At 35.0% G+C, this 16,558-nt stretch overlaps 1 non-coding gene and 2 pseudogenes across 1 annotated transcript; 1 reads left to right on the forward strand and 2 right to left on the reverse strand.

Annotated features, from left to right (window-relative positions):
- Positions 1 to 8,806: 8,806 nt before the first annotated feature.
- On the reverse strand, positions 8,807 to 9,196 carry LOC105288999 (annotated as a pseudogene).
- A 2,106-nt stretch (positions 9,197 to 11,302) lies between these two features.
- Positions 11,303 to 12,608, reverse strand: LOC105289000 (annotated as a pseudogene).
- A 1,192-nt stretch (positions 12,609 to 13,800) lies between these two features.
- Positions 13,801 to 13,919, forward strand: LOC111736710. Its single transcript, XR_002779235.1, has one exon. It is a non-coding gene; the product is annotated as a 5S ribosomal RNA (ribosomal RNA).
- Positions 13,920 to 16,558: the final 2,639 nt, after the last annotated feature.

Consider the following 16,558-nt stretch of genomic DNA (forward strand, 5'->3'; position numbering starts at 1 on the left):
TTTTTTTTTTTTTTTGCAAGAAGGGAAAGACTGCTGATTTCAGAAACATGGGGAGCCCCAGCTCGTCCTTTATAACAGCCATGGCGCGTCAGCTAGACTAAACCTGCGTGCTAGAGCGCTGCTTAAGAGCATCCACACCCGTGTGTGCTGGGACGCAGGGCCGCCAGTACGTTCCAGCTGTTTTTGCGCTGTCTCCTCCGTTTACCTATGTCCTGCAATACCACATTCTCTATGTGCTGTGATGTGGACAAGTTTGGGAGGCACGGGCTGGTCTAACTCACTGAGACCTCCAAAGGATTAGTCTTGTCCAAAATTACTCCGCTTGTTGGCAAAGTGCTAATGACCTAGGGATTCCCCAAATGAAAGGCAAGATATCCTTGACAGGTCTCAAATAATTTCCAACCATCTGAAACTTCCAGGCCTTTTTCTAGCTAAAAATAAGTGTGTGTTTTTGTGTTTTTAATTCTCTTCATTTAGAGCCCATTGAGTCCCAGATAGGAAAATTACAGACTCTCAAAAGAGAGCCTTCATATCAGCATCCCAAATAAATTAACTTCCCTTCTCTGAGTGATCAAATAAGTTGCTTCCTGCTTTAGTTGTTCTATTAGCTATTACTACCATTAAGGTACTAGGTTGAACTTTGCAAAAGGTCTAGTGCCCATAAACTATAATGAAATGAAAACAATTCATAATATAAAGCCACTTAAGAGTAAACCAATAAAAAGTTCTCTATGGCAGACACAAAATTGTTGTTAAGAACTCTAGGTTTATATTTTGCTAGAGCAAACTGTCCTTAATAAAAGTGAAAAAGATCAAGTAAGAAAAGTTAGACATTTGTTTTAAAATAAAGTATACAGAGTAGAATGCAAATTAGAATCTAGCTATTGAATAACCAGGGTGTTGTTTAAAGTGATTTAGCTAAGTGAAATAAGCCAAACACAAAAGAACAAATATTATATAATTCCACTTATGTGAGGTACCTAGGGCAGTCAAACTCCTAGAGACAAAAAGTAGAATTGTAGTAGGGAAGAATGGGGAGTTATTTCTTAATGAGTAAAGAGTTTCAGTGTGGGATGATTGAAAAGTTCTGGAGGTGGGCCATGTTGATGGTTCACAACAATGCAAATGTACTTAATGCCATTGAACTGTACACTCAAAAATGGTTAAAGTGGTAAATTTTATGTATATTTTACTGCAATAAAAATGATTTAAAATTTAATATTGCTAGGAGAAAAGTAATTCAAATTGTTTAGGCTATTTGTTTAATAGATTTGCCTCTGGCTGACTCCACCACTTTTAACCTCATCACCAACTGTTCCATAACTCTGGCCCTCCGCTCCAGACTTCTAAAACTAATCAGCATTCTACTGTCAAATACTATATACTCCAGGTAAACTGATTTGCTCACCATCCTCTTCCAAACATCTATTCACATCATTTCCACAGGGAATGTCTTTACTTCTTTTTCTGACAGTTCAAACCTTACCCATCCTCTGAATACCACTGCTACTGTGTGTTTAGTCTTCTCTTATTTTTAATAAACAATAGCAACAGCCTTTTAATCTCTCTACCTCTTTTAATATCTCCAGGTTGCCCCCATATCAGTTCATATTGAATTACCTTCATCATCATTGCCTTTAATAGCAATTATTGTGAAACTTGAATCTAAGTCATGTCACTTCCCGGCTTAAAATCTTCATCCACCCCCACATTGTCTTCAGAATAAAAATCCAAATTCTTTAACATCCTATGAAAGACCTTTCATAATCAAACCCCTTCCTATTTGCCTTAGAAACTTCTTTCAGAGCTTTTAAGCCTTTGCTCCAGCCATCCTGAACTATTTCATGTTCCTTGAAAGAGGTGTGTTCTCTTGTTAAATGGAGCCATTACAAAATGTGTTTTTCTTCTTTTCACTTGATGGAATTCTGCTAATCCATCAAAATTTAGTACAGCACCTTTGGAAATCTACCCCTGACCTCTCTGCTCTAAAGCAAGAGTTCTCTGAGGTTTTTCTTACATCAGCCTTTGCTTGCCTCTATTATCTGAGTATCTGTTCCTTAGTGGATACAATTTTAAATCTCCTGCTTCAAGCACAGCCCCTAAGAGATAGAGTCAGTTCTCAGTTCTCTGTTTTTTGAATGATCAAATGAAGCCCTACCACTTCTATGAAATCTTTCCTGACCAATGTAGCTGATAGAATCTGTTGCTCCTCTAACTCCGCGGAACAGTACTTGTTATCTTTCCACAGTTATTACCTCCTAGCATGCTTCTCTCTTTAACCATTAACATTTATCCCTCAATCACTTCAATGCTTCGTCTTCTTTGGCTTTGCCTTCAAAGGTGATAATTGACGTGATAATCAATGCTACTAATAAAAGACTAAAACAGCCTCCATAGACTATTCTCTCTATTCAGTAGCAAATATTTCAGAATGTTCAGCATTAGGTTACTGACTTAACATTTTTCAACACACCATGCTCTTTTGAAGCCTTGTGACTTCTTTAGTGCTGTTCCTTTTGCGTGGAATGACTTTTCTCCTTGCTCAGCTACCAACTTTTCACTGATGCCCTAGACAAAGGTAATTGCCTCTTGGTTCCTATCTGCAGAATAGGAAATAAAATGTTTTGTTTAGTTTTCTCATCTGTCTCCCTAACTTGATTATGAGCTCTTTAAAGACTGGGACTCAAGCTTATTCCTCTTTGTACTTCTTGCACTTAGCACAGTGTTTGGAACTCAAAAATGTTTATTGAAGGATAAGTACTTCATCTTAAATATGAGGGAAGTAGAAGCAGGGGAAAGTATTTTGGATAAGCAAGTCATAATGATATATCTCCTAACACATTTATATATCTTAATGGTTTACTTAGCTTCCCTGATACTAGATATAGTCTCCAGAGTGTACTTAAGTCTTCCTCAGGTTCTTCCAGTTCTCTCTCCTAGCTGTTGAATACAGCCTTATTACTCTCAGTGGTGCTTTTGGAGTCTTATTTAAAAATTCAGTCTGCATTTCAACATCACAGAGATATTCTATATTTTCTTCTACTTGTGCTTTACAATTCATTACTCTTTTCAGAGAATCACATTTAGGTTTTTATCCTCTCTGGAATACGTTCATATACTAGTGGTCCCTAACCTTTTTGGCACTAGGGACTGGAATGCATATGAAAATCTAATGCCTGATGTTCTGAAGAGCTGAGATGGTGATGCTAGTGCTAGGGAGTGGCTGCAAATGAAGTTTCACTCACTTGCCCGCCCCTCACCTCCTGCTGTGCGGCTTGGTTCCTAACAGGCCATGGACCAGTGCGGGTCTGTGACCAGGGGGTTGAGGATCCCTGGTGTACATGGTGTAAGGTGGAGACCTATCTTATTTTTCTCCAAATGGCAAACCAATTTTTCTCTATAATTCTATTTAACAGTCTGTCCCTTCTTCATTGATTTTTGATGCCGTCTTAATCACATATTCATATTTCCGTTTATATGGGGCTCTGGTTCTGACTTCTTCAGTTGGTCTCTGTCTGTGGCTACACCAATACCATGTCGTTTTCATTTACCATCATTATATAGAATATCTTAATGTGTAATAGAGCAAATCCTTCCTCTTCACTCTTCTTTTTCAAATTTGGCTTAGCTAAATGTGAATCTTTGGTCTTCCAAATACGTAAAACAAGCTTGTTGAGCTTGTCAAAAAAATTCTTCATTAAATTTATAGATCACCTTGAGTTGAATGGACATCCTATAATGTACGGCTGTCACTGAGGTGCACTGCTCAGATCTACCTTCACGGGAGTACTCACTACTCAACTTGCAAAGCATGTAGTTAGCTGACAGCCTCTAGCTGTTAACTCCTAGGTTCTCTTAGCTTTCAGGCTGGAGTTACACTATTCTCAGGGCAATCTCTCTTCCCCCTGCCTATCCTCAGCCAAAGACTGAACAAGGCATAGTATAAGGACATACTTAATGCTGGGATGACAGAAGCTTTGTTAGGCCTACATGACAGTCTAATGACTCCCCAGCCCAATACTGCTCCCCTGCTTTCCCTTTCACAAGTGCTACTCTCTAGTAAACCTCTTGCACTTCTAACTCTAGCTCAACATTTGCTTCCCAGAGAACCCAACCTATAACAAGTAATTTCATCTGAGTCTATTTTTATAAATTTGTAAAAAATTGTAATTAATAGAATTTAATCATCACTTTTGGCCAAATTACTTCTTAGAAACCATTCCTGGCTACCTCGATTTAATATGATCTCTCCTAAGACATGTATTCTAACAAACCTTTAACTTTCTATAGCCATCATTGATTTTGTACCTCTCATTTTATTTTTAATGTACATATACTTTATCTTCTATCTAATGCTCTGAATTTAATTTCCTATGGCCTCTTTAGGTATCTTGTTTCATCAGTTACTTCCTTATCTCCTATTTTCAACTTTTGAACTCTATCGAGCCTTTCAAATTTATGATTCAACAGATGTTTACTGAAAGTCTGCTCCATTTCAGACATACTTGCTGAGAATACAGTGGTGGACAATATATGCCCCAAGGAACTTATAGCCTGATAAAGAAGGGGGGCATTTAACAAATAATCATATAGGAAAAAATTTACGATTACAAATTATATTAGGTATTATGAAAGAAAATAAAGAGGAATATGAACCATTATAATAATTTAGACTAGAAAGTCTCAAGCATGGCTTCTCTAAGGATATGATATTTAAATGGTTAAGAAAAGTGAATAATGAGTAGAAGTTAGCCAAGTGAAACAAAATAGAGACAAGTACATTCCAGGCCAACATAATAGCTTGTGGAATGTTCCAAGGTAAAGACACATCAGGATCTTAAAGAAGGGCAAAGAAGTGGCAGAGTATCATGTTAGGGGGGAAAATGGCTGTAGGTCAAATTAGATAAACATGAGCCATATTAAGATTTCTGAACTAGATTTTATTTAAAATATGATGCACAGTCATTGAAAGGTTTTCACTGTGGCAAGATAAATTGAAAACATGAACATACATCTTTTAAGAGAAAGGTTAATTAAACTTGAGGATTTTTAAATAACAAAAGAGATGTAAATCATCTTTAACTTAGTAAATGTCAGAATTTTTAGTTCCCTAGAAGTAGAATTAAGAGCATGTTAAAAGGAATATAGTTTTCTCATCTGAGAGTGGACACTGATAACTTGGAAAGAAAAATAATGCTTACTGGAGATAAGTCCTTAGGTAATTCAAGAGGAAACACTTCAGCAATTGTTAATAGTGTAAACTGGGATCAGAGGACATACTATTCATTTCCCCCTTAATAAGATAAGAATACTTCTGGCAAAAAAGAGTTTGAGGGACAATCACCAGTTCTTCAGTGGGACTCCATTTATACTGATGATTGACTATAATGACTCCATGTCACAGTGCTTCTATGGAAAGGATCCAAAATATACCAAAACAGTAGGGTAAGAAGACTAGGAGTTATGCTATTAATACACTGAGCTCTATTTTGTTCCATCAAAGAGGAAAAGTCCTTAGATTTTGGAAAATCAGTTTCTGATAAAAATAAAATGTAAGGCACATATGTAATTTTAAATTTTCTAGTGACCACATTTTTAAAAAGTAAAAAAAAAAAAAGATGAAATTAATTTTAATAACTGATTTAGCCCAATTTATCTAAAATATCATTTCAATGTGCAATTAATATAAATATCGTTGAGCTATTTTATTTATTTATTTGGTTACTAAGTCTTTACCATCGGTATATATTTTACAGTTATCATACATTTCAATTAAAACAAGCCACAGCAAAAGGGCTCTAGACCCACACATTGCTAGTAGCTATGGGATGTGGGCAGTGGAGCTTCAAAATTTTAGAGAATGTCTCATGTGGGCATTTAATAAGGCTGTGTTTGTTGTTCCAGAGTTGTTGGTCATTTTTCTCTGCTCAGATTCTGGCCACCAGTAAGAGTGGGCTTGAATTTTCAAAAGCCCCAATTAAGGTTCTACATCATTACTTTCGTAATAGACGGTTTTGCCCTAAGGCTACTGGGGAAACAAGAACAAAATGTAGATGTGAACCTTCTTCAAAAGATTGTTTATTCCTCCCCTCACTCTTATTAGCCAAAGAATAAAAGGAGGAAGAAGATAGAGTATACATAGTTTTCTTCGGATTCTTGATTTGAAGGACAGCGACATCTCCATAATAAATCTTTGTTGAAAAAAAAGCAATTAAATGAAATGATGGCAGAGTCCCCACAGAAACTCTCTGGGGATCATATGCATATAAGCATGAAATATCTACTTCTCGTGGAATTCCCAACTGAAGTTTGTGAATCTGCTTTGCTATCTCCGGGGGTAGTTTTCTTGAGATGTTTATCCTTAAAATAGCTAATGGAATGTCATATGTAGCATGATGGATAAAAGGAACCCCAGGAGTCTTGACTCTCAGTCTGAGCTGTTAGACTCTCACCCAGGTTATGGGTTTTGTTCTCCAATGTTTATTTATTCAACAAATATATACTAAGAGCCTACTGTATGCTATGAACTTCTTTAGGCCCTGGAGATACAAATGTGAAAAAGACAGGCAATGTCTTAACCCTCATGGAACTTATATTCTAGCCAGTCTGTTAGGCCTCCCCTGAGATTTTTTTATTTTTTGGGTTTCCTTGCTTTAATAGATTTTTAAAAAAATTTTTTTTATTATGGAAAATTTTAAACATACACAAAAACAAAAAAATTTAATCTTCCCTATCATCTAGCTTCTACAGTAATTGACTCATGGTCAATCTTATTTCATTGATACTCCATTCTGTCCCCTTACTACATTCCAAATTATTTTGACAGCACAAATATCACATTATTTCACTGACAGATTTTAATAATATTATATATATTTTTTTCTTCTGGATACTGGGATTCACATCTATCTGTCATCTGTGGCAGTTTCTACAGGAGACTTTGGAATTGTATGCATGTGTATGTATATGAATGTGTTACATATGTATGTAGATATATGTATATTCAGCTTCCATCCAATCAACCATTAATATCTATTAAGTCTTCCTCCTAAATGCACATACAGTGTACTCATTATCACTCAACCCAGACTACACACTGTAGCCAAAGAAATTCATAAAAGCCCATTATTAATCATGTCACTATTTAAAACTCTTTATTGACTCACCATTCTCAGGCTAAAGTACAAATTTATTAATAAAAATAGTTAATTGAAATTGTGTTTTATGGTATTAAGCACTGTGCTAAGTGCTTTTTACATTCATTATGTTAATCTTCACAATTTAGCATCCCCATTTTATAGCTGAGGAAATTAAGGCTTTGATTTGCCCAAACATGGCAGAGATTGAACTCGGGTCAGTAAATAACAAAGACCACATCTTTACTAGATTTTTTAATAATCGATACCTGCCTTGCAATTCAACTTTGTATCTCATTTCTTCACCTTTCACACTTTACAATAATGCCATACCAAAGTATTTGTAGTTCTCCAAACAGTACTGCATTATGTAATAGACAACCTAGTATATGCTGATGAAACCATCGAAACATGAATATAAATATTTTTTTTAGAAAATTCAAGATTTCTTTTAAAGTAATAACTGATGAGAAAAACCAGGCAGAAGGACTTTCCCACATGTATTTTATAGTTAGTATAATTTTTATTTTTAAATTTCAAATGGAGAAGCATTATAATATTTTAATGCATTGGGCCTACAAAACCCTTAATCTATTTCTACAAACAAGTCATACTGTTTTTTGTTCTGTTCTTTACACATGGAGGCCCTTCTTTTAGAACATTTACCATGCCCAACCGTATTCTTTACCTAACTCCTAATAATCCTTCAGGACTTCTCTGAAAAATCACTTCCTTCAGGAAGCCCTAGCCAACTGGGCTGAGTGTTCACGGTGTTTATTCCTATTATAATTATATCACACTGTATTGTTAATATTTGTCTATCTACCACATTAAAGATTAAGTTCCTTAAAGGTAAAAGCTTTTCTTTTATTCACTGTTTTATTCCCAGTATCTAACATAATAGATATTACACTTCATTTTTCAAACAAACTTAGGCTTATTATCTTGCCACAGCAAGGGAGAGTGCACACCGTGGAGAGTTCAACAGTTAGGGAAGAATATCTATAGGTAGTCATAGGATGACCTTGGCAAAGATTGGTTAGAATTTGTAAAGCAGGAAGTTGCTAGAATAATCAGTGGTTTTGTCTTTAGAATGCATGACTGTGTGGAGTTATTGGGAGATAAGTTTGTCTGTAGTTTTTAGAACACCATGGGTCTGAATGAACTGGTGTTAAGAGTCTGAACTTAGTTTGTCTTACATGTCATGGTTTCATACAATTTTGCTATTTGGTGAGTTATAATACAGTTTCACAAGTTTTGATTTCTGTTTCAATCTTCAGTTCCCCCTCACATTTAGTTGCCAAATGAATTGGTTATCTTTTTATCAGAAGAATAATGACAAAGTTTCTGTCCTCAAGGAGTTTCCAGTATAGGCTATTATAGTTTGATATGTGCCATAATAACAATATAAATAAGGTATGGAATTCAGAAGAGACAACCTTTTTATAAACTATTTTTTTTATTGAAATCCTTCCATAAGCAAGGCTCTTACGTACATTATGTATTAGGCAAGTTACATACATTATTGTATTTAATCCTCAGCAATCCTATGAAGTTGGTGCTATTTTTCTTATCTGCATTTTTTTTTTCAGCACAAATACTTTTATATTACCAGGAGTTAACAAGCCACAAATTTTGAAGATGAATCCACTGCGAAGATAATAGCAAAATTTAAAAAGGAGATTTCTATGATCATGTGACTTCCGTTCACAATAAAACACTCATAATTGAAGTTTTTATTTTATAAGAGTCAGCATTCTTTCTGCAGTAAGGTAGATATCTGGAATGACCTGTTCATGGAAGTTCACTTAGTCCAACTTAATAAAGCCTATATCCTTCACGTACTGAGGGAAACACTGGTGGCACATGTTGAGGCCATATTTCCGGGTCAGACCATGCTGGTTTGAGCAGATCCAGAAAGAACGGGACCCCTGGCCGAATTTTCTCAGATGGCTCCAGTACAGTTGCTGATGACCCATCTTGCTCTCTTGGAGGCAATGAGGCAAAAGCTTTCTTATTCTCATTTTAAAGTCAAGAAATTGAGATGCAAAAAGATTAAATAACCCACTCAAGGTCACCCAGCTAAGAGATGATAGATCTAAGAATGTACTAAACATTTGCTGGGTGCCATCCTAGGTGCTCTATATAAACTCCAAAATAGACCTCTGAAGTAGCTACCACTCTCTCCTATTTCACTGTTGAAGAACTTGAAACATGGGAAAGTGAAGTAACTTATCTAAGATCACAGAGCTCATGACCACATTGTAGAGGCAGGATTCAGACCCAGGCAGCCTGGATCCATGGTCCATGCACATTACCACCTTATCTGCTACTTCTCCTGAGCCCTATACTCCAAACAAAACCAGTGAAAATTATCATTGTATAACACATGCTAGGAGCTGAAGAAACAATAATGATCTATGATTGCTGCTTAGCTGAGTGGTTCTGGCTCAGGGCCTCTCATGAAATTGCAGTTAAGATGCCTTCTGGGGCCATAGTCTTTAAAGTCCTGCTTGGGATTGGAGAATCTTCTTTCAAACTGGCTATTGGCCTTTTCATGTAAATGTATAACTGTCCTCATGATATAGAAGCTGGTTTCCTCCAAAACAAGCAATCTAAGAGAAAGCAAGTCAGAAGCCACAATGTCCTTAATGAATTAGCTTTGGACATCTAACACCATCACTTTCTTCATATTCTATTCATTAGAGTCAAGTACAGCTTGTATTCATGGGGAGGAAAATTAGGCCTCACCTTTGGAAAGGAGGTATATCAAATAATTTGTGGATGTATATTAAAACCACTGCACTACCCTTATTGCTAGGTGAGAACTATATCAGTGATTCCTTCAGGAGCCTCAGTAGAGAATTGACTGCTTGCTTGCCTATATTACCTTGGGTGGTAAAGATTTCGGTGGTATACTGGTTAATGTTTAGCAATTGGCTTTCTAGAAAACAAAATAAATGGATACATATATATGTACATAAGTTTTACTGATATAAAGAATGTGTAGCATGCAATTTATGAATAATAATAAATATATAATATCCTTTATTGTAAATTCATACAACAAATTGGTTCTCATAAAATGTTTTAGTTGATTTTTGCCAAATGCTTGTATCTGTAACGTTTGCTGCATCACTTTTTTATGTCTAGACAATCAATGAAACCATAAATCAAACCTAACTCTGTAGCACTTGCCAATTTCCATGGTGTAAATGTTCTCACCATAACCAATTTCAAGTTACCAACATATCACTGAACTCAGAGTTGGAAAGTGATTCACAGTAATACACCATTATATAGTATTTCCACCATACAGATACGATAGATGTAAATAACTTAAACATAAATAATAATAAAGGATAATAATTAGGAGATGATGAGTTTTGATTGTTTTTTAAAATATAAGTAATATAATTTTAAGTTCAGATAGTTTGGTTTTTAATAAAATCTATGTTTAAAAATAGCTTGCGAAATTCTCAAAATTTAACGATCAGCTCTCCTAGGCTGCTAACAGCTGGTTCCTGCACATGATTGGCTAGAAACACCTTTGCTTTCCACTACATGGGGAATTCACAGTATTTCAACAATCAGAACTGAAGACAAGAAAAACAACGTCTTATGTAAGAAGCATCAATAGTTTGAAAGAGGAATATCAGTCAGAACAAACAAAGGGAAAATAGAACCGATGAAAAAAAGAGATGAAAACTTAAATTTTTAAAAGAAGCATCCATAAAGATTTAAGTACAATACACAAAAAATTTAAAGAACTTAGTAGATAAATATAAGGATAAAATGGTCACCACTGAGACAATAATCAATAATCTGTGGTATAAAAATAGAAATCATAGGAAAATAGATAGCTTATAATTTTGCAAAGCACATCATAAATTAGTATATCATAGATTATGCTGTCATGACAAAGAAAACAATATTTATAGACTCTCAGAATTGTCATGTGAATCGTTGCTTAACTATGCATATATTTTATATCTCATAGCTTGAAAATATGCATATTTTTAATTATATATGAATATACTAACAACATGTAGGTTTTTGGTTACTACAGTTTTTCTTGGTTAATACAGTTTAAAAGTCATAATAAATTTAAAAAACTAAAATTCTTTCTTTTTTCTCTTTGATCAGGTTTTTATTCAAAATTAGCTGTCCCAGAGTGATTTCACTTTTACAGAATAAACTAATTTCAGTTTATGCCACAGGCTTCTTTTCTTCTATGGTGGGTTTCTTTTCCATGGGCTTCTCGGCTGCTACTTTCTTGGTAGCTTCAGCCTTTTTTCCCGCCAAAGTCTTCTGCTTCATAACACCAACAGTCTTCTTCCCTTTCTTCCCTACCACAGGCTTCTTGCCTGGAACCCCTTTCTGATTTGGCTTCTAGCGATGCTTCTTTATCTACCTGGAGCTTGTGATTCTTGGCCTGGCAAAGAATGGTGTTCTGGCGCATGGTCTTCACATATGGGTTTAAGCTTCAACATGATAGATTTTTCAGTGGATTCTTCTTTAGGACTCTGCAATAAATCTTCTTGAGTGATGCTCGGAGAGCTCTCTGGATCTCTGGGCTAAGGTCTGTATTGAGCATCTTGTGCATGGGAAGGTGGTTGTTTCTCTTGAGAGAGGCAACTTTATGCCAAGTGCCATACAGATCATCTAACTTGCAGAAAGCACTTTCAGTCCAAGTGCAGAAACAGCCCACATGCCCACCAGGAGCAAGTTTCAAATGTTCAGTTTGCTTACATTAAGCAGAGTAATTCTGGGGATATTTCTGAAGGCTTTGATGATGCCATTGTCCTCATTGTAGATAATGCAAGGTCCCCTGCACTGGATATGACAATGGTTTCTCATTTTGCCCTTGCCAGCTCTCATTCGCTGAGAGGCAGATACCTTTTTTATATCATTCCAGGCCTTAAGCTTCTTAAGAAGCAAAACAGCCTTCTTGGTCTTTCTTGTAGCTTTCAATTTTATCTTCAACCACCAAAGGAAGTTCAGGAACTTCCTCAATACGATGACCTTTAGACATGACCAGTGCTGGTAAGGCTGAGGCAGCCAGGGCAGAGCAGATGGCCTATCGCTTCTGTGTTGCATTCACTCTGCTGTGCCAACGGCATCAGGTTTTGGTTGGTGCAAACATGCAGCCCTCACGGCACCCTGGCTAGAATGATGAGTCCCACTGCCTCAAACTCTGGGAATTTGAGCTACAGCTCTGCCTATACCCCATGACTCAGCCCTGGTTTGATGACCTGCTAATTCACAGACAGCACAGGGCTGTCTTTTGTTTTTGCGCAAGTTGGTGTGAACAAAGTTCACAATATCTGGTCGAGTGGGAGCCTTGAACACAGCTGGCGAAGTGACATTTTTGCCAGATGATTCCCCCTTTTCAGAGTACACCGGTGTCAGTGGACGAGCACACGCCATGGCGGGGAGATGAGAAGGCCGCGCTCCTCTCCACCTGGTGGCTCCCACAGTTAAAAAAAAGCAAAAAACTAAAATTATTTTATACATATTGCAGTACATGTGGAAATTTTTCCTATACAACCTAATTAAGTGGTACCATATTTAATGGAACAGGTACATACTGAATAAAATTTTAACATTTATATTCAAATGCTCATCTTGCCAATATGAGTAGTATATTAGCAGAACTTAATATTTACAGGAGTATGAAAAAAACTTAGGTTTAAACTACTCTCTTTAATGCTGGCAAATGAATTAATGGAATTAATGCGTCAGTTTGTTTCTACTTAAAGCCAAAATACACTCTGATATGCTACTGCAGAGCCAGCAGAGGGAGCTCAAACTTTTTGCTTTTTAACTTACAAAAGAAAATTGATTTAACTTTTAAAAGCTGTTGGATTCTGAAAAGTACTATTGTTATTTAAATAATAAAAATGTATTAGTAAATATAATTTTATTCTTTTGGTTAAAATAATATATTCCCAAACATAAAAGATATCAATATCACTCATTTTATTTAGAAATAGCAGGCAATTAAAATTACATTCTTTCTACTTACTTTCCCAATAGCTTTTATTTCAAAAAAACTTTTTACCAAGATTTCTGGTTCTGGTCAGGTAGACTAAACTAAAATGCACACTTTCCAGCTACAAATATAAAACATGATAGGTAAAATATGGCACATTTTAAATTTAAATCTTGCATATGTAATAAAACATAATATAAACATATTCCTAGGCACTCAACTATCAGCCCCTTCACATATATAAACAACATTATTAGTTTTTTATGTATCCTTCCTTAATTTTTCATGAATATACAGCTGTATATGATTATAAAGTCTCATTCGAATTCATTTTTTTTCTTCTGCAAAAAGTAGCATATCATACACCCTATTATGTATCTTGCTTTTATCAATAATATATCTTGGAAATCTTTCTGTAAGTCTATAGTAGAGACCTTATTCATTTTTTAAAAAAAATTTGCATAGTGGATAGCAAGTGCATTTTAAGACTATATCATAATTTATTTAGCTGTTCTTAGTCAATTAACTTTCGAGTTGTTTCCAATCTTTTTTATTGCAAACAATTTTTTGATAATAACCTTGTATACATGTGATATGTAGTACATGTAAAGATTATGTCTGAAGGATAAAGTCCCAAAAGTGGGATTGCTAGGTAAATGGACATACAAGGTCTATGGCCATGCCACCCTAAATGTGCCCGATCTCATCTGATCTTGGAAGCTAAGCAGGGTCGGGCCTGGTTAGTACTTGGATGGGAGACCACCTAGGAATATCAGGTGCTGTAGGCAATTAAAAAGAAAAAAAGGACATACAAGTTTGTAATATTGATGAATATTGTCAAATTACCATCTATACAGGTTATACTAATTTATATTCCCTCAGGAACAATGTACCTAGTTCATCACAATATTGGTAACTAAGTGCAATGAAACTTTTGAATTTCGGCAATTGGATAGATGAAAAATATGTACCTAGTTTTACATATAATGTACATTTCTATTATTATGAGTTAGTTGAACATTAGTGTCAGCCATTTGTATTTCCTTTCTATGAATTTACTGTTTATAATCTTTTGCACAATTTTCTATTGAGTTGTTGGTCCTTTTCTTATTAATTTGTAGGCAGTCTCTCTTAAATTGGGCAATTAGCCCTTTGTGATATGTGTCACCCCTTTGTTGTCTTTTGACTTGTGGCATGCAAATATTTTCACATTTCATTTGGCATGCAAATATTTTCACATTTACTTAGTTTAATTTATCAATCTTATTTAATGTCTTTTAGATTTTAGGCCACGGTTACAAAAGCCATCCCAACTCCGAGGTTATAGAGAATTCTCCCATATTTTATTCTGTTACATTTATGGTTTGTTTATTATTTTTTTCCATTGATTTCTGGATTGTGACTTTATTCTAAAGTATAGTGTGAATTATGGATCCAACATTATTTTTCAAAATGGGTAGCAAGTTGTCCCAATAACACCAATATAGTATAATATCCTAATGACTCCACCAAAAAAAAAACTGTTAGAACTGATAAATGAATTCAGTAAAGTAGCAAGATTCAAAACCAACATGTAAAAATCAGTTGCATTTCTATAGAGTAACAATGAATTACCTATGAAATGAAGAAAACAATCCCATTTACAATAGCATCAAAAACAATAAAATATTTAGGAATAAATTTAACAAAGGAAGTAAAAGATTTATACACTGAAAATTATAACGCATTGATGAAAGAAATTGAGAAGACAAATAAATGTAATGATATCATGTGTACATGGAGCAGATTAGTATTGTTAAAACGTCCATATTACCCTAAACCATTTATAGATTCAATGATATCCATATAAAAATTCTAATGGTATTTTTCACAGAAATAGAAAAAATTCTAAAATATCTATAGAACCATAAAAGACTCAAATAATCAAAGCAATCTTGAAAAGCAAACAAACAAACAAAGCTGGAGATATCACACCTCCTGACTTCAAACTATATTAAAAAATTATAGTAATCAAAACAGTATAGTATTGACATAAAATCAGACACATAGATCAATGGAACAGAATTGACAGCCAAGAAATAAACCCATATATAGTTAACTAATATTTAACAAGGGAGCCAACAATATTCAATGGGGACAAGAGTCTCTCCAATAAATGGTGTTGGGAAAACTAGATGTTCATTCACATGCAAAAGAATGCATAAAGTTGGACCCCTGTCTTACACAATTCACAAAAATTAATTCAAAATAGATTAAGGACTTAAATGCAAGACATGAAACCATAAAACTTAGAGAAGAAAACATAGGGGAAAAGCCCCATGTTGTCAGTTTTGGGAATTATTTTTTGTATATGACTCCAAAACCACAAACAACAAATGCAAACAAGGAGATTACATCAAACTAAAAAGCTTCTGCACAGAAAAAGAAACACTCAACAAAATGGAAAAGGCAATGTATAAAATGGGAAAAAATATTCGCAAACTGTATGTTTGATAAGGGGTTAATATCCAAAATAGATAAGAAACTCATAAGGCTCAAGAGCAAAAAAATACCAAATAATCCCATTAAAAAATGGGCAGAGGATCTGAATAGACATTTTTCCAAAGAAGACATGCAGATGGCTAAAAGGTACATGAAAAGATGCTCAACATCAATTGTTAGGGAAATGCAAATCAAAACCACAATAAAATATCATCTCACACCTCTTAGAATAGCTATTACCAAAAAGACAAGAAATAATAAGTGTTGGAGAAGATGTGGAGAAAAGGGAACCCTCCTACACTACTGGTAGGAACGTAAATTGGTGTAATCACTGTGGAAAACAGTAAGGAGTTTCCTCAAAAACATAGAACTACCCATATGAACCAGAAATTCCACATTTGGGTGTTTATCAAAAAACAAAACAAAACAAACCACTAATTCTAAAAGATATTTGCACCTCTATGTTCATGGCAGTGTTACTTACAATAGCCAAGACATGGAAACAGCCTAAGTGTCACACCAAACTCTATGCTTTGTTTCTTGTTTCTTTAAGCCAGTATGACTGTGGGGTTCCATACAAGTTTTAGAGAAAAAAGTTTCATTCACCTGTTGCCACTTTCTTCAAATGTTCACTTCTTTCCAGCTTCTGACTAATTTTAGTCACTCTCCAGTGCATTTAGGTAGTTGTTTTCAAGCAGTTGTATTTTTAAATCATAATGTATATGAGAAGGATTACTGTGATGTCAGTGCAGTGAATTGGGTTTAGTGAACAAATGTTGGATGCAGGAAGCCTCACGTAACAAACTGATGATGACCTGAAATGGGACAATGATCATAAGAATAGAGAAGGCAAAAAAATTGAGAACATCTACAAGTTTATATTAGTGAGCTTTGTGACTCTAAACTGTCATATTCAACCCATCTAAAATTTTCTTCATTGTATAGG

The sequence above is a fragment of the Pteropus vampyrus genome, unplaced genomic scaffold (genome assembly GCF_000151845.1).
Source record: "Pteropus vampyrus isolate Shadow unplaced genomic scaffold, Pvam_2.0 Scaffold21, whole genome shotgun sequence".
Taxonomy (NCBI): Eukaryota; Metazoa; Chordata; class Mammalia; order Chiroptera; family Pteropodidae; genus Pteropus; species Pteropus vampyrus.